At 38.9% G+C, this 25,593-nt stretch overlaps 1 pseudogene; it reads right to left on the bottom strand.

The window, feature by feature from the left end:
• Positions 1 to 17,381: 17,381 nt before the first annotated feature.
• On the bottom strand, positions 17,382 to 17,947 carry LOC144252921 (large ribosomal subunit protein uL1 pseudogene; annotated as a pseudogene).
• Between the last annotated feature and the right edge of the window lie 7,646 nt (positions 17,948 to 25,593).

Here is a 25,593-nt window from a genome sequence, read left to right as displayed (position 1 = left end):
GGTTCTCAAGACATATACTTTTTTTTTCAAGAAGCTGTTGCAGGATTTGATCTATTAAAATGAAAATTGAGATACTTCCTACCATCTTTCCATGACAACATAATGGTGTGCATGAATATCCTGGCTGATGCTCTCAAAGGCATCAAAAATACCAAAAGGGAGCTGTGTGTGGTGGCACACATCTGTAATCCCATCCACTCAGGAGGCTGAGGCAGGGGGATCATGAGTTAAAAGCCAGACTCAGCAAAAGTGAGGTACTAAGCAACTCAGTGAGACCCTGTCTCTAAATAAAATACAAAATAGGGCTGGGGATGGGGCTCAGTGGTTGAGTGCCCTTGAGTTCAATCTCCAGTACCAAAAAAAAAAAATTAAAAAAGGAATGGCAAACGCCAGGTATGTTAAGTTGTGCTTCAAAGTCATCATGTGGCTTCTAACTGAGAAGACAAATTTGAAATCAGTGATGACCACAGAGCTGGATGGTCAACCACAGATTTGATAAACAAAGACATAGAAAAATGGTAGAATAATCTCCTTCCATTCAATCACATTGATTTCATTGTATTGAAAACCTCAGCTGGCATCACAGACCATGAAGAAGCCAGACAAAAACACACAGGAGGGGAAAATTTGAGACACTTTTTCTTGGGATTTAAAACGTACATACTGATCCAACATGGCGGCCGGCGAGGAAGCAGCGACTCCAACGTCTCCACTTTAACAGGATATGAAAGACTCATCGAAACAGCTGCAGCCTAGCTACAGAGGAACTTCTAGCATAAGTTCTAGCATCCTTAACTTCTAGCATCCTTAAGAGGAGAGCTGCCGTGAACTGGTAGGTTTACTCGAAGTGACAGGTTGCCCCAGAGAAGTGGATCTTGGAAGGCCACGCGGGCACAGAGGTCTAGTCCCCCAACCATCAGCCGCTCCGGGAGGTGGCTCCCCCTGGAGGCCTAGCTCTCGCCCTGGGAGAAGCGGCCCCACCCGCCCGCTTCCTAACCAGGCGGCCACAGCTACTCAGCGATAAAGGTGCCCACGTGGCGGGTGCAGAAGTTAAGTCCTACAGACGCCAGCCGCCTTTGCAACCCGCGGGAACCCTGAGCGGCTTGGCCCGCCCCGCCCGAACCGGCAGTCCTCCGCCATACGGGCTCCCCCAGGAGGCCTAGCTCTCGCCCTGGGAGAAGCGGCCCCACCCGCCCGGTTTCTAACCAGGTGGCCTCAGCTACTTGGAGATAAAGGTGCCCTCGTGGTGGGTGCAGAAGTTAAGTCCTGCAGACGCCAGCCACCTTTGCAACCCGCGGGATCCCTGAGCGGCTTGGCCCGCCCCGCCTGAACCGGCAGTCCTCCGACATACAGGCTCCCCCGGGAGGCCTAGCTCTCGCCCTGGGAAAAGCGGCCCCACCCGCCCGGTTCCTAACCAGGCAGCCACAGCTACTAGGCAATAAAGGTGCCCACGTGGCGGGTGCAGAAGTTAAGTCCTGCAGACGCCAGCCGCCTTTGCAACCCGCGGGAACCCTGAGCGGCTTGGCCCTCCCCGCCTGAACCGGCGGCGGGTGCAGAAGTTAAGTCCTGCAGACGCCAGCCACCTTTGCAACCCGCGGGATCCCTGAGCGGCTTGGCCCGCCCCGCCTGAACCGGCAGTCCTCCACCATACGGGCTCCCCTGGGAGGCCTAGCTCTCGCCCTGGGAAAAGCGGCCCCACCCGCCCAGTTCCTAACCAGGCAGCCACAGCTACTTGGCAATAAAGGTGCCCACGTGGCGGGTGCAGAAGTTAAATCCTGCAGACGCCAGCCGCCTTTGCAACCCGCGGGAACCCTGAGAGGCTTGGCCCGCCCCGCCCGAACCGGCGGCGGGTGCAGAAGTTAAGTCCTGCAGACGCCAACCGCCTTTGCAACCCGCGGGATCCCTGAGCGGCTTGGCCAGCCCCGCCCGAACCGGCAGTCCTCCACCATACGGGCTCCCCCGGGAGGCCTAGCTCTCGCCCAGGGAAAAGCGGCCCCACCCGCCCGGTTCCTAACCAGGCAGCCACAGCTACTCGACAATAAAGGTGCCCACGTGGCGGGTGCAGAAGTTAAGTCCTGCAGACGCCAGCCACCTTTGCAACTCGCGGGAACCCTGAGCGGCTTGGCCCGCCCCGCCCGAACCGGCGGCGGGTGCAGAAGTTAAGTCCTGCGGACGCCAACCGCCTTTGCAACCAGCGGGATCCCTGAGCGGCTTGGCCCGCCCCGCCCGAACCGGCAGCGGGTGCAGAAGTTAAGTCCTGCAGACGCCAGCCACCTTTGCAACCCGCGGGATCCCGGAGCGGCTTGGCCCGCCCCGCCTGAACCGGCAGTCCTCCACCATCCGGGCTCCCCCGGGAGGCCCAGCTCTCACCCTGGGAGAAGCGGCCCCACCCGCCCGGGTCCCAACCACGCGACCGCAGCTACTCGGCGATAAAGGTGCCCCCGCAGCGGGTGCAGGAGTTAAGTCCTGCTGATACCAGCCGCGTTTGCAAGCCGCCGGCACCCAGTGCGGCTTGGCCCACCCCGCCTGAACCGGCAGTCGGCCTCCACCATCCGGGCTCCCCCGGGAGGCCTAGTTCTCGCTCCGGGAGCAGCCCCCTGCAAGCTAGGCGAACCTTTGACCCATCGGGAGGTTAGGCCCAGCAACCTGCGGAGTGATAGAGGTGCCCCTCGTGCCTGCTGGGTAGGCAGACCTTTGACCGACCAGCAGAGCAGACCTAGGGCCTGCCAGCGTGGTAGACGGATCACACCAATTGGAGGAGGATCACAGCCACTACATGCCCTGCAAGGGTGATTATTCAACTATACAAGAGCAATATAAACAAATAGAGGGAAAATTTCAAAACACAACAGTTTCAACAAGCAGAAAGAAACGCCAGCAGTATGAAAAGACAAGGAAAGAAAGGACCACAGGCAATGCAGGTCAACTCAACTTTAGAAGAGGTAATAGGTGCAACAGATGGAATGTCAGATAGAGAGATCAGGATATACATGCTTCAGATGATCTGGAGTCTCAAGGAAGACATGAGACAGCAAAATCAGATAATGAAAGATCACATTGACAAACAAATCCAGGAAGTAAAAGATCAATTTCACAGGGAGATAGAGGAAATAAAAAACAAACAAATAGAAATACTAGAATTGCAGGAAAAAATAAACCAACTTAAAAACTCAATTGAGAATACTACCAGCAGAGTAGATCACTTAGAAGAGAGAACATCAGACAATGAAGACAAAGTATTTCAACTGGAAAAGAACATAGACAGCTCAGCAAGTCTGCTAAGAAACCATGAACAGAACATCCAAGAAATATGGGACAATATCAAAAGACCAAATTTAAGAGTCATTGGGATACAGGAAGGCACAGAGCTCCAAACCAGAGGAATACACAGCCTATTCAATGAAATAATACGAGAAAACTTCCCAGACTTGAAGAATGAGACAGAATCCCAAATCCTAGAAGCCTACAGGACGTCGAATGTACAAAACCATAAGAGATCCACACCTAGACACATTATAGTGAAGATGTCCAACATACAGAATAAGGAAAGAATTTTAAAAGCTACAAGGGAAAGGAAGCAGATTACATTTAGGGGTAAACCAATCAGGATAACAGCTGATCTCTCAACACAGACTCTGAAAGCTAGAAGATCCTGGAATAACATATTTCAAACACTGAAAGAAAATGGGTTCCAACCAAGAATCGTGTATCCGGCAAAATTAAGCTTCAGGTTAGAAGATGAAATTAAAACCTTCCATGATAAACAAAAGTTAAAAGAATTCGCAGCTAGAAAACCATCTCTTCAAAAAATCCTTGGCAAAACATTGCAGGAAGAGGAAATGGAAAATAACATTGAAAACCAACAATGGGAGGTAGGACAGTAAAGGGGGGAAAGTAGTCAAAGAGGATAACAAATCAGGTTTAGTAACATCAACAAACAAATATGGATAGAAGTACAAACCATATCTCAATAATAACCCTAAATGTCAATGGCTTAAACTCACCAATTAAGAGACACAGGCTAGTAGAATGGATCACAAAACAAGACCCAACAATATGATGTCTACAGGAGACGCATCTGATAGAAAAAGATATCCATAGACTGAAGGTGAAAGGTTGGGAAAAATCATACCACTCATATGGACAGCGGAAACAAGCAGGCGTGTCCATACTCATATCTAATAAAATAGATTTCAAGCCAAAGCTAATCAAAAGGGATAAAGAAGGACACTTCATACTGCTCAAGGGAACCATAAACCAACAAGACATAACAATCATAAATATATATGCCCCAAATAATGGTGCAGCGGTGTTCATCAAGCAAACTCTTCTCAAGTTAAAGAGTCTGATAGACCACCATACAATCATCATGGGAGACTTCAACACACCTCTCTCACCACTGGACAGATCTTCCAAACAAAAGTTAAACAAGGAAACTATAGAACTCAACAACACAATTAATAACCTAGACTTAATTGACATATATAGACTTTACCACCCAACATCAAGTAGTTACACTTTTTTTTCAGCAGCACATGGAACCTTCTCAAAAATAGACCATATATTATGTCACAGGGCAACTCTTAGACAATATAAAGGGGTAGAGATAATACCATGCATCTTATCTGATCATAATGGAATGAAACTGAAAATCAATGATAAAAGAAGAAAGGAAAAATCAAGCATCACTTGGAGAATGAACAACAGGTTGCTGAGTGACATTTGGGTTATTGAAGACATCAAGGAGGAAATTAAAAAATTCCTAGAGTTAAATGAAAACACGGACACAACATATCGGAATCTATGGGACACATTGAAAGCAGTCCTAAGAGGAAAATTCATTGCTTGGAGTTCATTCCTCAAAAAAAGAAAAAACCAACAAATAAATGATCTCATACTTCATCTCAAAATCCTAGAAAAAGAGGAGCAAAACAACAGCAAAAGAAGTAGAAGGCAAGAAATAATCAAAATCAGAGCTGAAATTAATGAAATTGAAACAAAAGAAACAATTGAAAAAATTGACAAAACTAAAAGCTGGTTCTTTGAAAAAATAAATAAAATTGACAGACCCTTAGCCATGCTAACGAAGAGAAGAAGAGAGAGAACCCAGATTACTAGCATACGGGATGAAAAAGGCAATATCACACAGAAATACAGAAGATAATCAGAGACTATTTTGAAGCCTTATACTCCAATAAAATAGAAGATAGTGAAGGCATAGATAAATTCCTTAAGTCTTACGATCTGCCCAGATTGAACCAGGAGGATATAGACAACCTAAACAGACCAATAACAATAGAAGAAATAGAAGAAACCATCAAAAGACTACCAACTAAGAAAAGCCCAGGCCCGGATGGGTATACAGCAGAGTTTTACAAAACCTTTAAAGAGGAACTAACACCAATACTTTTCAAGATATTTCAGGAAATAGAAAAAGAGGGAGAACTTCCAAATTCATTCTACGAGGCCAACATCACCCTGATTCCGAAACCAGACAAAGACACTTCAAAGAAAGAAAACTACAGACCAATATCTCTAAGGAACCTTGACGCAAAAATCCTCAATAAAATTCTGGCGAACCGGATTCAAATACATATCAAAAAAATTATACACCATGATCAAGGAGGATTCATCCATGGGATACAAGGCTGGTTCAATATACGGAAATCAATAAATGTTATCCACCACATCAATAGACTAAAAAATAAGAACCATATGATAGTCTCGATAGACGCAAAAAAAGCATTCGACAAAGTACAGCATCCCTTTATGTTCAAAACTCTAGAAAAATTAGGGATAACAGGATCATACCTCAACATTGTAAAAGCAATATATGATAAGCCACAGGCCAGCATCATTCTGAATGGAGAAAAATTGAAGGCATTCCCTCTAAGATCTGGTACAAGACAGGGATGCCCTCTCTCACCACTTCTGTTCAACATAGTCCTCGAAACACTGGCAAGAGCAATTAGACAGAGGAAAGAAATTAAAGGGATAAAAATTGGAAAAGAAGAACTTAAATTATCACTATTTGCAGATGATATGATTCTATACCTAGCAGACCCAAAAGGGTCTACAGAGAAGCTATTAGAGCTAATAAATGAATTCAGCAAAGTGGCAGGATATAAGATCAACACGCATAAATCAAAGGCATTCCTGTATATCAGCGACAAATCCTCTGAAACGGAAATGAGGACAACTACTCCATTCACAATATCCCCCCAAAAAATAAAATACTTGGGAATCAACCTAACAAAAGAGGTGAAAGATTTATACAATGAAAATTACAAAACCCTAAAGAAAGACATAGAAGAAGACCTTAGAAGATGGAAAAATATACCCTGCTCATGGATAGGCAGATCCAACATCATCAAAATGGCGATATTACCAAAAGTTCTCTATAAGTTCAATGCAATGCCAATCAAAATCCCAGCTGCATTTCTTGTAGAAATAGATAAAAGAATCATGAAATTCATATGGAATAATAAAAGACCCAGAATAGCAAAAACAATACTAAGCAGGAAGTGTGAATCAGGCGGTATAGCGATACCAGACTTCAAACTATACTACAGAGCAATAGTAACGAAAACAGCATGGTACTGGTACCAAAACAGGCGGGTGGACCAATGGTACAGAATAGAGGACACAGTAACCAATCCACAAAACTACAACTATCTTATATTTGATAAAGGGGCTAAAAGCATGCAATGGAGGAAGGATAGCATCTTCAACAAATGGTGCTGGGAAAACTGGAAATCCATTTGCATCAAAATGAATCTGAATCCCTATCTCTCGCCTTGCACAAAAGTTAACTCAAAATGGATCAAGGAGCTTGATATTAAATCAGAGACACGGCATCTGATAGAAGAAAAAGTTGGTTATGATCTACATACTGTGGGAGCAGGCTCCAAATTCCTCAATAGGACACCCATAGCGCAAGAGTTAACAACTAGAATCAACAAATGGGACTTACTCAAACTAAAAAGTTTTTTCTCAGCAAAAGAAACAATAAGAGAGATAAACAGGGAGCCTACATCCTGGGAACAAATCTTTACTCCACACACTTCAGATAGAGCCCTAATAACCAGATTATATAAAGAACTCAAAAAATTAGACAATTAGACAACAAGTAACCCAATCAATAAATGGGCAAAGGACCTGAACAGACACTTCTCAGAAGAGGACATACAATCAATCAATAAGTACATGAAAAAATGCTCACCATCGCTAGCAGTCAGAGAAATGCAAATCAAAACTACCCTAAGATACCATCTCACTCCAGTAAGATTGGCAGCCATTAGGAAGTCAAACAACAATAAGTGCTGGAGAGGATGTGGGGAAAACGGCACTCTTGTTCATTGCTGGTGGGACTGCAAATTGGTGCAGCCAATTTGGAAAGCAGTATGGAGATTTCTTGGAAAGCTGGGAATGGAACCACCATTTGACCCAGCTATTCCCCTTCTCGGTCTATTCCCTAAAGACCTAATAAGAGCATGCTACAGGGACACTGCTACATCGATGTTCATAGCAGCACAATTCACGATAGCAAGATTGTGGAATCAGCCTAGATGCCCTTCAATAGATGAATGGATTAAAAAAATGTGGCATTTATACACAATGGAGTATTACTCTGCATTTAAAAATGACAAAATCATAGAATTTGGAGGGAAATGGATGGCATTAGAGCAGATTATGCTAAGTGAAGCTAGTCAATCTTTAAAAAACAAATACCAAATGACTCCTCTGATATAAGGGGAGGAAACAAGGACAGGGTAGGGACGAAGAGCTTGAGACGAAGATTTTCATTAACAGGGTTGAGAGGTGGGAGGGAAGGGAAACGAGAAGGGGAATCGCATGGAAATGGAAGGCGATCCTCAGGGTTATACAAAATGTCATATAAGAGGAAAGGAGGGGTAAGACAAGATAATTCAAATGGAAGAAGTGATTTACAGTAGAAGGGGTAGAGAGAGAAAAGGGGAGGGGAGGGGAGGGGAGGGGGGATAGTAGAGAATAATATAGACAGCAGAATACATCAGACACTAGAAAGGCAATATGTCAATCAATGGAAGGGTAACTGATGTGATACAGCAATCTGTATACGGGATAAAATTGGGAGTTCATAACTCATTTGAATCAAACTGTGAAATATGATGTATGAGGAACTATGTAATGTTTTGAACGACCAACAATAAAAAAAAAAGAACTCAAAAAGCTAAACACCAAAAAAAAAACAAAAAACAAAAAACAAATAACCCAATCAAATAAATGGGCCAAGGACCTGAACAGACACTTCTCAGAAGATGATATACAATCAATCAACAAATATATGAAAAAATGTTCATCATCTCTAGCAATTAGAAAAATACAAATTAAAACTATTCTAAGATTTCATCTCACTCCTGTCGGAATGGCAGCTTATTATGCATACAAACAGCAAGAAACATTGGCAAAGATGTGGAAAAAAAGGTACACTCATACACTGCTGGTGGGACTGCAAAATGGTGCAGCCAATATGGAAAGCAGTATGGAGAATCTTTGGAAAACTGGAAATGGAACCATCATTTGACCCAGCTATCCCTCTCCTCAGTCTATACCTAAAGGATTTAAAAACAGTGTACTACAGGGACACAGCCACATCAATGTTTATAGCAGCACAATTCACAATAGCTAAACTGTGGAACCAACCTAGATGCCAGTTAGTAGAGAAATGGATTAAAAAAAATGTAGCATATATACACAATGGAATATTACTCAGCAATAAAAGAGAATAAAATCATGGCATTTGCAGGTAAATGAATGGAGTTGGAAAAGATAGCCAAACCCCTCCCCACCCCCCCAAAAAGCCAAATGCCAAATGTTTTCTCTGATATAAGGAGGCTGATTCATATTGGGGTAGGGAGCGGGAGCATGGTAGGAATACACAAACTCTAGATAGGGCAGAGGATTGGGAGGGGGAGGGATGGGACAAGGGGTTAGAAATGATGGTAGAATGTGATGGACATCATTATCCAAAGTACATGTACAAAGACATGAATTGGTGTGAATATACTTTGTATACAACCAGAGATATGAAAATTGTGCTCTATATGTGTAATAGGAATTGTAATGCATTCTGCTGACATATATTAAAAAAAACAATAAAAAATAAATTCAAAAAAAAATAAATAAAACGTACATACTATTAAAAGATGTCAATAGATCAAATAATGAAGAATGATCCAAAAATGAGGGAGATCTGGAAGCCAGAAAGCAGGGAATCTAATATTACAGAAATGTGGGGATGACCCCTAGGATGAAAATAAGTCCCCAGACTTCCCTTTTACCATCATTCTTTGTATATAATAGGGAGCCAAGCTGCAATCCTGGAGCCCCAACAGCAGCAGAAAAAGGATCATGGAGAATTTTAGAAGAGATACTTCCAAGAAAAAATGCTAGGACATATTGAGATGAGGTTTACTTTTCTGGCAGACAGTTTGGGGGTGAATTAGTTATAGGTACACAGAAGACGAAGCAGGCACAAAATATTGGAGAACATAAAGGGTATTCAAAAAGGGCATATAATCATAGGAACTTCATATTTTTATTGGTACTTTTTATTTATACGTGACAGTAGAATCCTCTTGATATAATTATACAAGCATGCGATATATCTTATTCCAATTAGGATCTCAGTGTTGTGGGTGTACATGATGGTGAGATTCACTGTGGTGTATTAAATTCTATGCATATATAGGAAGGAATTCCATATAAATAGAGCTATATCAGGATGATGGGAAGAAGGGAAGACTTGTATGACTTTAGGTGGATAAAGGGAGATGTTCTTTTAGAACAAGAAGTCAGTAGATAATATATAAAACTGAAAATCCAGTATATATCAATATATAATTTAGAAATGTAGAGGAAAATATCAGTAAAATATTTTCCATCTAAAAGTGCTGAAACCAGGCATGATGGTGCATACCTGTAATCGCAACATCTGGTGAGGCTAAGGCAGGAGGATTGAAGATTCAAAACCATCCTCAGCAACTTAGCAAGGCCCTAAGCATATGGCTCAGTGGTTAAGCACCCCTGGATTCAATCTCTGGTACTAAAAAATAAACAAGAAAATGAATCAACAAATAAATAGACTAAAAATATTAGACTCTAAGGTGTTGGAATTAGGTATAGAAAGGTTAAGGCAGGGACACTCTGCTTTTTGCCATAAACAGTACAAACTATGTACATTATTTTTTTTGAATTTTATTTTCCTACTTAATTGTGAATCTGAATATCTCTTAACATGTCCAATGACTAGTTCTCTTTCTGCATATACCCTATTGGTAACATTTAGCCTATTTTTTGGAATGGTATGCCTTATTTTTAGGAGTCTATTATAATTTATAAATTTGTACATTAATTCATTTAACGAATATTCATTGAGCATCTGTTGTATGCCATGCACTGTGGAAGGCACTGGGGATACAGAACATACAGAAAATAAGAGAACAAGTCTGTTTAATGGGCCTGACAGAGAAGCAGTAAACAAATATAGACTCACTTTCTTTTTTCTTTCTCTTTTCTCTCTCATTTATTTATTTTTGTACTGGAGATTGAACCAGGGGCCCTTTACCAATGAGCCACATCCCCAGTCCTTTTTAGTTGTAATCTGGAGATGGAGGCCTTGCTAAATTGCAGAGGCTAGTTTTGAATTTGAAATCCTCCTGCCTCAGCTTCCCAAGTGGCTGGGATTACAGGCAGGTGCTACCATACTCCTGACCAGCCTCACTTTCTGGAACAGTTAGTGTTCTGAGGAGAATAAAAAGGAGTGTCAGGGTAGATTATGAAAGGTGGGGAATGGCTGCTTGTATTGGACTGTTAGGGAATGCATCTATGAAGAGATGAAATGCAAATCATTTACATCTCATGAGAATTAAAGTACAGATTCAGCATTTCAGACACTAGGAATAGAAATTTTACATGTGCTAAAGCAAAAATAAAATAAAATAAAGGGGGTGTTAGAGAAATGGAAGACCACCTGGATAAAAGTTGCCAATCATGTCTCCCAATCTGTCCTTTGTGTTTTAATTTTGTTTATGGTGATTATTGTTATACAGACATTTCAGAGTTTTGATGGCATCAAATGTATCAGTCTTTTCATTGAGATCTTTTTCACTTTCTATGGTTTCTTTAAAAGAAGGTTTTTCCCCCTACATCAATATTATAACCATACTTTTCAATATTTTCTTATCATAGATTCATACTTTATATTTTATATCTTCTGCTTTTAATTTGTCTGTAATTTCACTTTTAAATGGTGTGAAGAAAGGATCTAAATTTTTTCCCAAATGGATAGCCAATTGCCTCAATACTATTTATTGAATAGACCATTCTTTCTCTGCTTATTTGAAAAGCCGCCTTCATTAAACACCAGATTACCACATACACATGGATGTGTTTCTGGTCTCTATTCAGTGCCATTGTTCCCCATCTCTATCCCTGTGCTAGGTCTGATTATTAGGCCAGTAATCCTGCCTCAGGCCAAATTGGCTATTTAGGGCCCTTGTCCATTCTGATTGGTCTGAATTTATGGCATACCCATTGTTATCTCCTTTGAATAGAGCTCTAGCACACAGTTTTTATTCCTAGAAATGTATGAAATATTTGGATGTCTGGTCAAGCAAGTCTCCCTTTCCATTGTTCTTACCTTTCGAAATTGTCTTAGCTATTCTTGTGCATTTTCTCTCACACATGAATTTTCTAATCAATTTGTCAAGTTCTGTGAAAACTCCTGCTGGGAATTTGACTGTGAGAGAATTAAATTTATAGATTAGCTTGGAAAGAATTGATGTCTTTACATTATTGAGTTTCCCATCCAGGAACATGAGTGTATCTCCATATATTTAGATCTCATCAAGTGTTCTTTTGTAAAATTGTAGATTCTTCTTTTTATAAGCCTCTCACACTCCTTATTTTATTTTTCCTTAGCTATTTTATACTTCTGTTTAGCAACAGAAGTTTTTGGGGGAAAGAAACTCCTTTACCCGATTTACTTTCTAATTGCTCATTGCTGGTTTATCTTGATTTCTTTTACAAAAAACTTCATTTTGTAATAGTTTTAGATTTATAGGAAAAAATCCAAAGAAGGATACGGATGTAGCTCAGTGGTACAGTGCTTGCCTAGTGTGTGTGATTCGGTGGATTCAATCCCCAGCACCATTAAAACAAAAAATAAGAAGAAAAAGAAAGAAGAATTCATTTCAAAGACAATATAAAGATTTCTCATAATCCATGACTCATTTTAAAAAGTTTATAGTTGTAGATGGACAGCATGCCTTTATTTTATTTATTTATTTTTATATGGTGCTGAGGATTGAACCCAGTGCTCACATGTGCAAGGCAAGTGCTCTACCACTGAGCTACAGCCCCAGCCCTCTATGCCTAATTTTTATATTATGAACAACTTACATTACTATACACACTTAATGAATGAATCAATGCATTATTATTAACTAAGGTACATTGTTTATTCGTATTTCCTTAGTTTTTACCTAATGTCGTTTTTTCTGTTCCAGGATACCATTCAGGATACCACATTCCATTTAATTATCACATTTCCTTAGGCTCCTCTCAGCTGTGACAGTTTCTCAGACTTTCCTTGTTACTCATGACCTTGATCATTTTGAGGAGTACTGCTCAGGTACTTCCTGGAATCTGCCTTAACAGAGATTTTTCTGATATTTTTCTCATGATTTGACTGAGTTACAAATCTGGGGAAGGGAGATCACAGAGGTAAATGCCATTTCCATCACATGATAGGAATATATGATCAACATGACTTGTCACTGTTGATTTTTCTGTAATCAATCAGCTGAGGCAAAATTTGTCATAAAGCTCCTCCATTATAAAATTACTTTTTTCCACCTTCTATAGTGTACTCCTTAGGAAGAGTTACTATGGGCAGGTCACACTAATTGTTGTGGGTAGAATATTTTCATAAATTACCTGAAATTCTCATGCCCTGGAGATTTATCCATTCTGCTTGATTTGTGTCAGTATTGACTCATAAACATCTATTTTTATATTTCGGTTAGAATATAATACTCTTTTAGATTTGCTCAGGTCACTGGGAGCTCTTTCAAATAGATCCTATGTTCTTCATATCCCAAAAATGTGTTTTTTATTTTTATTTAATCATGTGTTTGGGTTTAGGTTGGAGGGGGTACTCCCATACTTTCTGAAACGATAGTATATTCCAGTCCTATTTTGTGCATTTCCTGCTCCAGTTGTCAAACCAGCCACTTCTTCAAGGATCCATGTTTCCTTTTATTGGAGAATGGTATGAGACACCAAGATCTAGGTACCAAGAGTGCTCACTGCTATCACGATGTACTTGCTTTTAGGCCTTAACAGCCAAAAGTACCAAAATGTTTGTGTGTATTGTAATCTATGTATATCTATAAATATTTCTGTATGTAACTATCTGTATCTATATAGTAAGCTAAACATGATGATGACTTCAACTCTAATCTGTAATCACGTGGATGATTCTAGTCTACTTCTCTTGCTTATCTATAAACTACAACAATAATGAATCAGGCTCCAACTATTGAACATCCATTAACTTAATTGTATTCTTCCAGTATACATGTATGGTGGTATAAGAATTGTTAACCATACCCCTGCAAAAAATAAATGTCTCACAATAAATCTCACTTTCTTTTACTTTCAGGTTTACAGATTGCAGGTTTTCAAAGTTACTTAGGTTAATCCCTCCTTCCTCTCACCACCCTACAATTTGATTCTTTGGTCACATTCTGCATTCCATCCTGGAATCCCCAATCTCCTAAAAGATTTTTTAAAATTTGCTTCATTAAGATTACTTCTTTATGCTGTAAAGTTCTGTGGCTTTTGAATAATGCTGTGTCATGCAGCCACAATTTCAATATTATACAGAATGGTTTCACCACCTTTAAGTCCCCTTTGCTTCACCTACCCATCTCTTACCCTCCTCACCTGGAGCCCCTGTGACCACTGCTATTTTTATTATATGGTCATCACTATAGTTTTGCCTTTTCCAGAATGTCATTTCCAGATGGTTTGGAATCATATAATATGTAGCCTTTCGGAATGACCTCTTTTGCTTAGTTCACACATATTGTTCTGTTTCTTTTTTTGTGGGGGTGAGGGATGGGTACTGGGGATTGAACTCAGAGACAATGAACCACTGATCCACATCCCCAGCCCTATTTTGTATTTTTTATTTAGAGACATGGTCTCACTGAGTTGGCTTAGTGCCTCACTTTTGCTGAGGCTGGCTCTGAACTTGCAATCCTCCTGCCTCAGCCTCCTGACTGCTGGTATTACAGGTGTGCACCTCCTCACCTGGCTTGTTTTGTTACTTAATAGCTCATTTATTTGTAGCATTGAATAATATTCCATTGTATGGGTGTTTTTTTTTATTTCTATTCACCTACTGATAAGTAGGTGAATGTATAATTGCTTACTAGTTTGAGCAATTATGAATAGGTAAATCAAGAACAGGTGGATCTATTGTTGCTTCTACTTTAGGGCAATTATGAGTACAGCTGCTATAACATCTGTGAGGAAGTTTTTGTGTGGGCACAAATTTTCAAATCACTTGACTAAGTACCTAGGAATACAATTACTGGATTGTATGTTCAGACAACACCTAACTTTGTACAAAATCACCAAACTGTCTTCTAAAGTTGTTGTACAATTTTGCATAAGCAATAGCCATGAATTAACATTCCCATTGTTCCACATCTTCACCATCGATTGATAGTATCAGTTGTTGGACTTCAGCCATCCTATACACATATGTGGTATTATTTAAATTTGCAATACCCTAATGGTAAATGATGTTGAGCATCTTTTCATGTGCTTGTTTGCCATCCATATATCATCTTTAATGAGCATCTGTTCTGATTTTTCACCTATTTTAATTGTGTTATTTGTCTTGTTATTTTTGTATTTTAAGTGTTCTTTCTATATTTTGGATATAAGTTTTCTACTGTATGTGTTTTGTAAATATTTTCCTCCTATCTTAAATGGCGTATTTTGCAGAGTAGATGTCTTCAATTTTAATTAAATGTAACATCATTTTTTTCCTTTTATGTATTGTGCTCTAGGTGTTATGTTAAAAATTAACTACAAACCCAAGATCACCTTGGCTTTCTCTTGTGTTTTATACAATTTTTACTCTTTTATGCTTTACATGTAGGTATATAACTCATTTTGAATAAATTTGGGGGAAAGGTGTAATGACTTTGTTTAGCTTTTATGAGTTTTGTTTTGGTTTTGCTTCTGGGCATCTATAAGCAAATGTTGCTAAATTATCCTTTTCCCACTGAATGATCTTAGTTACTGTATCAAGGAACAACTGACTATATTTGCATGGGTCCACTTCTGGACTCTGCACTGTGTTTTGTTGATCTTTGTGTCTATTTGCATAGATGTGTGTGCTATTTCACTAACACCACATTGTCTTTCACTACAGTTGCTTAAGAGTCAGTCATGAAATTTGGTCATGTGAGTTTCCCAACTTTGATTTTTCAGCATTGTGCTGGCCACTCTAGGTCTTTTGCCTTTCTATTTAAGTTTAAGTGTCAACTTATCTATACAGAATAGCTTGCTGGGATTTGGTTTAAGATTGTATTAAACTGGGTGCAGTGACACATGCCTGTAATTCTAGAAGCTCAGCAGGCTAAGGCAGAAGGATCATAAGTTCAAACCAGTGTCTGCAATTTAGTGATGTTCTAAGCAACTCAGCAAGACCCTGTCTCTAAATAAATTTTTAAAAAGGACTTGGGATGTGGCTCAGTGGCTAAGTGCCCCTGGGTTCAATCCCTGGTACCAAAAAAAAAATGAAATCTATATATGAAGTTGGAGAAGATCTGACATCTTAACAGTATTGAGCCTTCTAATCAAAGAACAAATTTGTACGTCATTTAGATCTTTGATTTCTTTCACCAGTTTTATGTTTTTCCACATATAGAAGCTATTTTGTCAGATTTGTATTTAAGATTTTATTTTTGTAACTATTTTGAATGGCATATTTTATTTCTAATTTCAGTTATTTATTTTCTTGCATATAGGAAATCAATTGACACTTGTATATTAACTTTGTATCCTACTACCTTTTAAAACTTATTAGTTTCAGGAGGATCATTTGTGGTACTAAGGATTGAACTAGGGCCTTATGAGTGCTCAGCAAGTGCTCTATCACTGAGCAACATCCCCATTCCTTCTTTTGGTCAATTATTTGGTGATTTTTACATAAATGATCACATCATCTGTGAACAAAGACAGTCTTATTTCTTATTTCCCAATCTCTCTACTTCTCATTTATTTTTATGTGTTACTGAAGTAGCCAAGACTTGCAGTATGGCATTGAATACAAGTGGAGGGAGAGGACATCCTTGTTTCCAATCTTAGGGAGGGAGCATCTAATTTTTCACCATTAAATGTAATGTGAATATAGGTTGGTGTATATTTTCTTTATCATGTTGAGTAAGTTCTCTGCTCTTCCAGGTTTACTGACAGTTTTTATCATGAAGGAGTGTTACATTTTGTCAAACATTTTTTTTCTGCATCAATTGATGTACTCATGTGATTTTTCTTTAACTTGTTGATGTGGTAGGTTACATTGCTTTTCAAATTTTGGACTAGCCTTGTGTACCTGGAAGAAATCCCAGTTGCTCACTGCATTAGCTTTTCATTGCTGTGACCAAAATACATGACAAGAACAATTTGGAGTGCAAAAATTTCATATTGAGCACATGATTTCGGAAGTCTCAGTCCATGGTGGGCCAACTCCACTGCTCTGGGCTTGAGATGGGGCAGAACATCATGGCAGGAGGGCACAGGAGAGGAAAGCTGCTCAGCTCATGGAAGCTATGAAGCAGAGAGAGAGAGTGTGTGTGTGAAAGGCCAGGAACAAAATATAAAACCTAAAGTCATGCCCCCAGTGGCCTACCTCCTCCACCACAGTCTACCTTCCTACACTTACCTGCCAACCTGGTACAGTAGTCCTTTCAAGTTATTAATCTATTAAATGAATTAATGAAATGATCAGGTTCCAGGTCTCCTCATCTAATCATGAACTTTTATGTCTACACCTCCTATCCTAACCCAAACACTCATGGTGCACAATTCCGTTTAAACATTATTGGCTTCAGTTTGTTAATATTTTACACAGAATTTTTGCATAAGAGATATCAGTCCATAGTGTCCCTTTCTTGTGACGTCTTTGTTTTTGGAAACACTGTAATGCTGGCCTCCCAAAATGAGCTAGGACATGTACTTTCTATTTCTTTTTCTGGAAGACACTGGAGAAAATGTGTATCATCTCTTACTTAAGGATTTAAAGTTTTTTTTTTTTTTTTTGGTAGCACTAGGATTTATTAGGATGTGCCTTAATACAGGTGCTGGGGCTTGCCCATGGTGCTCTTGATGTATAAAGCCCGGACATTCTGCCAATTCTTCTTGAGCAATGACACCAGGAAGTTGACAGCCAGGTGGATGTTATACACAAGCTCATCATCTGTCATCTTCACATGACCAACAGCAACAGCCAGACATAGCACCTTCTTCATCTGAAACTTGATTGTGGATTTCACCTCATCAACTTTGGCCACCATGTCTTCATTGTGTGTCAGCAGGGAAGGGAATTTGCCAGCCTTATTTAGGCCTGGACCCAGGATTCGTGGAATCTGCATTATCAAGGACTCTGAGGCCAAAAAGGCATCATACTTCTTGGCTAGCTTCTTGACCAACTTCTTATTCCTGTTGAGCTTCTTCAATGCCTCGATGTCCATGTGGGGGATATCCACAGCCTTGGCCTCGTCACAGTGTTGCTGGTCACCCAGGACGCACACAGAAAACTTAGGGCGTGGAGTGGACTTAAGCCTGACGGTGCCCGAGAAGCGCTTGTCCTTCTGGGGATCATAGTTCTTCAAGCTGATCTGCAGCTCCACTGTTTCCAGAAACTTGCGGAGCTTGCGCTGGTTCCCGTGCAGGACTTGTCGCGAGAGACTTTGCTGCTCATTGTTCCTCACGCCGCAGTACCAGAAAGAGAGGGATTTAAAGTTTTGAGAGCATTAACCAGTGAAACCACCTGGGCGTGGTGCTTTCTATTTTGGAAGGTTATAATGGTTTCATTTCTTTAATAGATATCAATTTGTTCAGATTATCTGTTTGGATTTCATAGTTTGTGTTTCTCAAGGCATTGGCCCATTTAATCTAGTTTATCAAATTTACAGGCATATAATTGGTCATAATATTTATTATAATGTCTAAGAGATCCGTAGTGATCATTCTTCTTTCACTTCCAATACGAATCATTTGTGTTTTCTTTTTTCTTCTTCTTTTTCTTCTTTTTTACCTGCCAATCATTAATTTCAAAGAACCAGTTGCTGAATTGGCTGATTTTTCTCTTTGGTTTTCCCTTTATTAATTTCATTGGTTTCTATTCTGTTTTTTTTTTCTTTTCTGCTGCTTTCTTTAGGCTTCAATTATATATTTTCCTATGCACCAAGGTGGAATTTTAGACTCTAGATTTTAGACCATTTGCCCTTTCTCCTGTATACATCCAATACTCTAAATTTCCCTCTACATTTCCTTTTTATTTAATTCAAAATACTTTCACATTTCTCTGAGACTTCTTTGATCAATATGTGTTATTTAGAAGTATGTTTTTTGAGGTCTAAATATTTGGGGACTTCACATTGATTTTTAATCCTGATATCTTGTCTCTTCAGTAGAGCTGAATTTTCCCTATTCTTGATAATGGCTTTTCTTGAATTCTTTGAGTAGACATTAATTCCATCTGCATATAATAATGATTTATATCTTATTTTTGAATACTTACAATAGTAGCATATTTCTCACTATATTCCCTTGATCAGAATCTTCAGTACAATGGAGAAGAAACATGGTGATGATGGGTACTCTCATCTTATTCTTGAGTTTGGTAAATAAGGCTTCTAATAATTAACCACTAAGTTTGATGTTTGCTGTAAATCTCTGATATTTTACAGTTTTCTAAGAGTCTATTTAAATGAGAAATGGGTATTTAATTTCTCATATTTTTTTTAAAAAAAATCTATTAAAATGATGGTGTAATTATCTCTTAAAGGCAATATAGTGAATTAATTGATAGATTTTCTTAATGGCAAATCAGCATAGTGAAATGGGTTCAAATCGCAGTTCTTCATCCATTTTTTTAACTGTGGACTTGTGTAACCTCTACTCTCCTCAGTTTTTAAACAATAAGAACTATCTCATGAGGTTGTTGTGCAAGTTTATATATATATATATGTATATATATATATATATTACATATATAACATATATGATTAATCTAGAACTTAGAGCAGAACATGACAAGTATGAAATAATTTTTTAAGTCGTTGCATTCTTGGAGGTGAAATATATTTGGTTTTGATTCCTTTAGTATGTCAGTAGATTTCATCTGTTAAATGTTTACTCATGCCTTTTACATCAGTGTCATTAGATTGTAATATTCTTTATGTAACCTGTTGCTTTCTGTCATCAGAGTTATGAAACTTTCTAAAGTGAGTTGGATATTTTCTCTTTTGGTATGCTCAGGAACTATTTATGTGACAAAGAAAATCTGAACTTGTTGCCTATATTTATATTAGTTACATATTGCTGTATAACAAATTACCCTAAAACTTAGTGAATTAAAACAACAGACATTTTTAAAAATACTTTTTATTTGTAGAGGGACACAATATCTTTATTTTACTTATTTATTTACTTATGTGGTGCTGAGAATGGAATCCAGTGCTTCACATTACTGAGCCACAACCCCAGCCCCAACAATAGAAACATTTCTGACCTCACAGTTTCTATAGTCAAGCCACCAGGCACAGCTCAGGGCTTATTTCTGGCTCAGGGTCTCTCATAGGCTGTGATCAAGGTGTTGACTGTGGCTGCTGTCCTCATGAGGTACAACTGGGAGCAAAGCCACCTCTTTGCTCACTCACGTGGCTGTTAGCATGATTCAGTTCCTGGTGAGTTTTTGAATTGAGGTCATCAATTTTTCACTGGATATTATCCAGAGGACTCTCTGAAGTTCATGTCATCTTGACCATTACATAAGTCAGCTCATGATATACAGTAATGTGCTTCATCAATGCCAACAAGGGAAAACCAGAATGCCACCAAGCTGGAAGTCAGTCTTTTTGTAACCTAATTTTGGAATGGATCCACAATTACTTTTGTTGCATTCAACTCACTCGAAGCAAGACACAGGATCCAGTCCACGTTCAAGGCAATAAAATTGAGGAAAGATGTGAATATGAAGAGGTAAAAACTATTGTGGGCCATTTTAGAAGCTGTATATCACCATTTTAAGGGTAGATATTTGATTAGGCTTCCAATTCCTTCTGTGGTTACTGGGCTAACCAGTTTTATACTAATTCTTTACCAGTTTTGGTATTTTATGATTTTCTAGAAAATAATTTTATTTAAGTTTTCAAATTTATTTGCCAAATGAAAAAATCTCCTCCAGGGCTATTAGTCTTATTATTAATTATGTCTTCTCTTCCTTTATCAGAAAGAACATTCATTTATTTCATTGTCATTTCAAAGTACCATTTTCACTTATTGATTAATTTTATTTTTATTCCTTTTATTGGTTTATGTTTTTTCTTTATTAACTCCTTTCTTTTATTTTCCTTTGTGTTTATAGTTTTTTCCTAGCTCTTGAAGTTTGATTTTTTTTGGCACTGGATCTAGAACTCAGGGGTACTCTACCCCTGTGTTATATCCCATGTCCATTTTTATTTTAGTTGGAGACAGGGTCTCACTAAGTTGCCTGGGAATTTATGACAGCCTTCTGAATAGATGGGGTTACAGGCACACATCACTGTGCCTGGTTTTCATGTTTGTATAAGTGCACTTAAGGCCATGAATTTTTCTCTGAGTGGTTATTTTGTTACATCCTACTAGTTTTGTTATATAGAGATTTGATTGCTTTTCATTTTTCATTGGTTTATACTTTCCATTTTAATCTTTCTTTTTTTATTTATGCATGACAGTGGAATGCATTACAATTCTTATTACACATATAGAGCAGAATTTTTTATATCTCTGGTTGTATACATAGTATATTCACACCAATTCATGTTAATTCTTCTTTCACCATATTACAAGTGTGCTTTTCCCCCTCTTTTTTCTGGGGGCATAGATTTCAAAGCATTATTTTATTTTTAAACCATTATATTATTGACCCAATGGTTACTATGTGACCATATGTGATATTATTATTTCAAATTTATTGAGCTTTCTATTTTGACTTAACATATCATTAATTTCATGAGTATTCAATATGTATTTAAAAAGTGTATGACTTTTCTGTTCATACAAACATACAAATGTTCAACTTTGCTAATTTGATCACTTTAATACTGATGTCTTTATGTAGTTAGCAGATTAGTAAGTTAGTACCTGATGTGTTGATTTCTGAATAAAGAATATTTTTGCCCTATGATTATAATTTTCTGTTATCTATGTTAAACCGTGCTGTAAAGGTTCATTGCTGTTTTATCTTTGTCATGGACTATTCCTATAAGGAACTAAATATTCTTTATTTATTATTTAAATCTTCTTCTGTCAGGCATGGGTATTACTACATTTCCTTCTTTTTAGTTAACACTGAGTATATTTTCAACCTTTTTGTGTTATTTTGTTTTATGTATGTCTCATAAATGGCAAAAGCCTAAGAGTCTTTATCTTTTAACAGGGTAATTTTAGCATTTACATTTACTATGATTGCTTATGCACTTAGACTAATTTCTGACATCTCATTTTGCATTTTTTAAATTTGCCTTCTTTCTCACTGTTTCCAACCCCTTTGCTGTCTTTGTTAAATGGAGAAAATTCTCTTCTTTCCATTTCATTTTCAGTAATGATTTCAAAAGTATACCTTTTAATTTAAAGCTTCAAAAATTTGCCCATACATTACACATATGCATTCTCTACCAGCTTTTAACATTAATCTGCATGTATTCTCTCTCCAAACAAAGCAAGAAGCTTGGTATATGGTTTTTTACCTCTGCTCCCTCTTTACTATACTACAGTCCACCCCTTGCCCTATGCTTCCACCCCATCACATCCTGTGTTGATACATTCTCTTATACTTCACTCATTTCTTTTTAAATTTTTTCCCCAATTTCTTTTGTAGTTGTAGATGGATAGAATGCCTTTGTTTTATTTATTTATTTTATGTGGTGCTGAGGATCAAACCCAGTGCCTCACATATGCTAGGCAAGTGCTCTGCCACTGAGCTACAATCCCAGCCCTCATTTCTTTTCCATTATTCTAATATCCCTCTTCTTGTGCTTGAATTAATCATTTTGTTTCTTAGTGTGATATATTTCTATCAGTTATGTCAGAAAGAATCTGTAACTAATAACATTTCTGAATGCTTGAATGTCTTAAAAATGCCTTTCATTCACCCTCTCTATTTTCTTTAATTGGTCACTAAGTGTATTCCACAATGGCTATTATTTAAAATGGAATTTTAAATGATATTTTACTATCTATCATTTGTACAGATTTGAGGTAAGAAAAAGGAGTCTATTTCATCTGGTAAGCCCATCATATTACTCCCATTATACCTGCATCTTAATGCAGGGCTCACTACCTATGAGTTGAGTTTGGAAAACTTCCTTTTATCACCCCTTTCTTTGCTCCCCTGTTCCCATCAGAAAGAGATGTCAAGTATCAGGACATTGATGGAACTACCTTCAATTAGCAAGTAAAGTCACTATGCATCAGCTGTCATAAAAAGGGTGTGAATTGCTTCTTTTTTTTATTTTGCCCATATGACCAGAGCTCTATGCAGAATTAGGGACAGATTTTCACTACCTATATACTTTCTTTTTTGTCTTTGTCTTCCATAAAGATGCTAGGAGGGAGACAGTATCCAGTATTGTGTTTAATCTTGTGATGGGAAGAAATATCTCAAGGCTCATGGCTAGGCTAAACTATCCTAGCGAGTATGAAAGAGCTCACATTGAGGTGTGAGGTCCAAAGTCCAGATAAGTGTGAAGGGAACCGTTGCTTTTCTTTGCTGTTGTTCTATGTGCATATCTGTCCCTTGGGAACCTTGGGGGAAGAGCTGGCTTTGGTCTAGAGCAATATTTTGGTACACCCAGGTCCCTTGGCCACCATAAAATACTCATTACACCAGATTTCCAACAATAGCTTCATGGTAATATTCTTGCAATTCCAATTCTGTAAAGGTAAAAAGATTAAAGATGAATGTGCCTTCAGTGATGAAGAATGACAAGAGTATCAATTGCAATGTGCTTCAGCCATAGATCAGCCATATAAGTTTGCAGAGGTTAAGGACTATGCAGCTAAAGGGAACTCACTTCTCAACATACACTTTGCCAATGGTACCCTTGGATTGGTGCAGAATCTGTACAATTCTATAAGGTGTCTCTACCTAGCCCTACCCTAGCTGCCCCTAAGGATGTCAGACTATCCCTTTGCCCTTAGCAAATGATGTGTAAATGTCTGTTGTCCTAATATTCAAAGGTGTATCCTGGTGCCTTATCCCATCTCTTGAGTTAGACATTAGCTTTTGTAATACTTCTTGGGTTAAACCTGAGGCTTTAGAAAGGAAGGTTTCCCATGAATGTGTGGGTGCTCACCTGTAATCCCAGCTACTAATGAGGCTGAGGCAGGAGAAACACAAATTTTAGGTCAGCTTGTCAACCTAGTGAGACCCTGTCTCAAAATCAAAAATAAATAAATCAGTTAGAGATGTGGCTCAGGGGTAGAGCACCCCTGGGTTTAATCTCTAGTACAAATGTTAGACCAGGATGCAAGAAAAGACCACTGACTCCAATTAAAATCAAATTAAAGCAAGCTTATTATTTCGACCAGCTGGGCTGCCTCTCCCTCCTAAAACAACGGGAACAAGACAGCACCCCAACTTTCCTTCAGCCCAGCTTTATAGCCCAGAAAGTTACACAAAGGGGGGTTACAGATTACAGAACTCTGACAAGCATCACACTAATGGTAGTTTACATTTTTTGCTGGCCCCAACATCAGAATTTATGAGGACCATTAGAGCCTCAGAGGGGGTCATTGTCTGGCCAGGGAAGGCCAAGATTTGTGAGGTGTCACTAAAGTTTCAGAGAGGGCTGCTATCTGGTCAGAGAGCCAGGCATGGGTGAGTTAAGGCACGGGAAGGCATTCCAAGCAGGTTCAGAATTTTCAGTAATTTATAGTAAAGCCAAAATTATCTTTTCATGGCTTTGTGGAGAGATGCCAAATTTTAAGAAAAGATCAGGTTGGGTCTATCACTAAGAAATAAATAAGGTTTTCTTAGATGATATAGATGGTAGATGCAAAAAACAATGTTCAAAGCAAGGTCTAAGCTTATACACTCTCTACTACAGGCAAGCCAGCTGGAAGCATTCAGCAGGCAAATGTCTGAGGTTTAGTGCCAGACCATGAAAAGCATGGTTATCTCAGACACTCATTTATTTATTCCTCACATTTTTCCTAAGTCTCTACAGGACAGTCACCCTAAGGTACCATCCAACTCTGCCATTCATGATATAGGATATCTCCAGTCTCTGTTATATCAGGGGGGCCTCTTTCAATTGAAAATGGCAGGACTCCAACTCAAACTGATATAAGCCAAAAGGGTATCTTCTTAGTTAACATAAATGAGAAGTAAAATCATGTGCCACATAACATTTTGGTGAATGACAGGCTGCATATACAATGGTATGTCCCATGAGATTACATCTCCTAGTGAGGGAGTTGTCATCTTAGTGTGGGTAAGCACACTATATGATGCTTGCACAACAAAAAAATCATCTTGTTAAGAGCCACAGCCAAGTCAGAATGACACCTGGCATTTTGCCAGACAGAATGGTTGAAAGATGAGGCCAGGGAATCATTGAGATGATTATTTTAGTTAAACTGTATATAATTGTTGTGATGCTGGATTGATTGAGTTGTATATGGACCCTGCTCTGGGGAATAGGGTGGCTCCGGGAATCTGCCTGGGCATTAAGCAATGTGTGACTGTGCAACGGTCACACTGGATCCTGGGCTTAAATGGGGTCTATTCATCTCCTGAATGCCTGCTGCTCTCGCAGGCTGGTTCTTCTCACAGAGCTCTTGAAACTCTAGGCTTAGGTCTTCTACTGATGAGTCTTCAATGACTCTTTTTTTTATGCCTTTATCAAAAGTTCCAAGGAGGGGGGCCCTGTGAGGTGGTACAAACCTGTAATCCCAGTGGTTCTGGAGACTGAGGCAGAAGGATTGCCTCAGCAATTTATTTAAAGCCAGCCTCAGCAATTCAGTAAGTCCGTAAGCAACTCAGTGAGACCCTGTCTCTAAATAAAATGTTTTTTTTTTTTTAATAGGGCTGGGGATGCGGCTTAGTACTTCAGTGCCCCTCAGCTCAATTCCCAGTACCAAAAGAGAAAGAAGTTCCAGAGAGGGCTTGTATTGGCCCAGCGAGGGTCACATGACTACACAAATCAATATCTCTATCTACTATGATCAAATGCTATGGTGGGCAAGAGTTGAGTCTTC

The sequence above is a fragment of the Urocitellus parryii genome, unplaced genomic scaffold (genome assembly GCF_045843805.1).
Source record: "Urocitellus parryii isolate mUroPar1 unplaced genomic scaffold, mUroPar1.hap1 Scaffold_67, whole genome shotgun sequence".
In the NCBI taxonomy this organism is placed as follows: Eukaryota; Metazoa; Chordata; class Mammalia; order Rodentia; family Sciuridae; genus Urocitellus; species Urocitellus parryii.
This window is presented reverse-complemented; position numbering and strand designations above follow the sequence as displayed.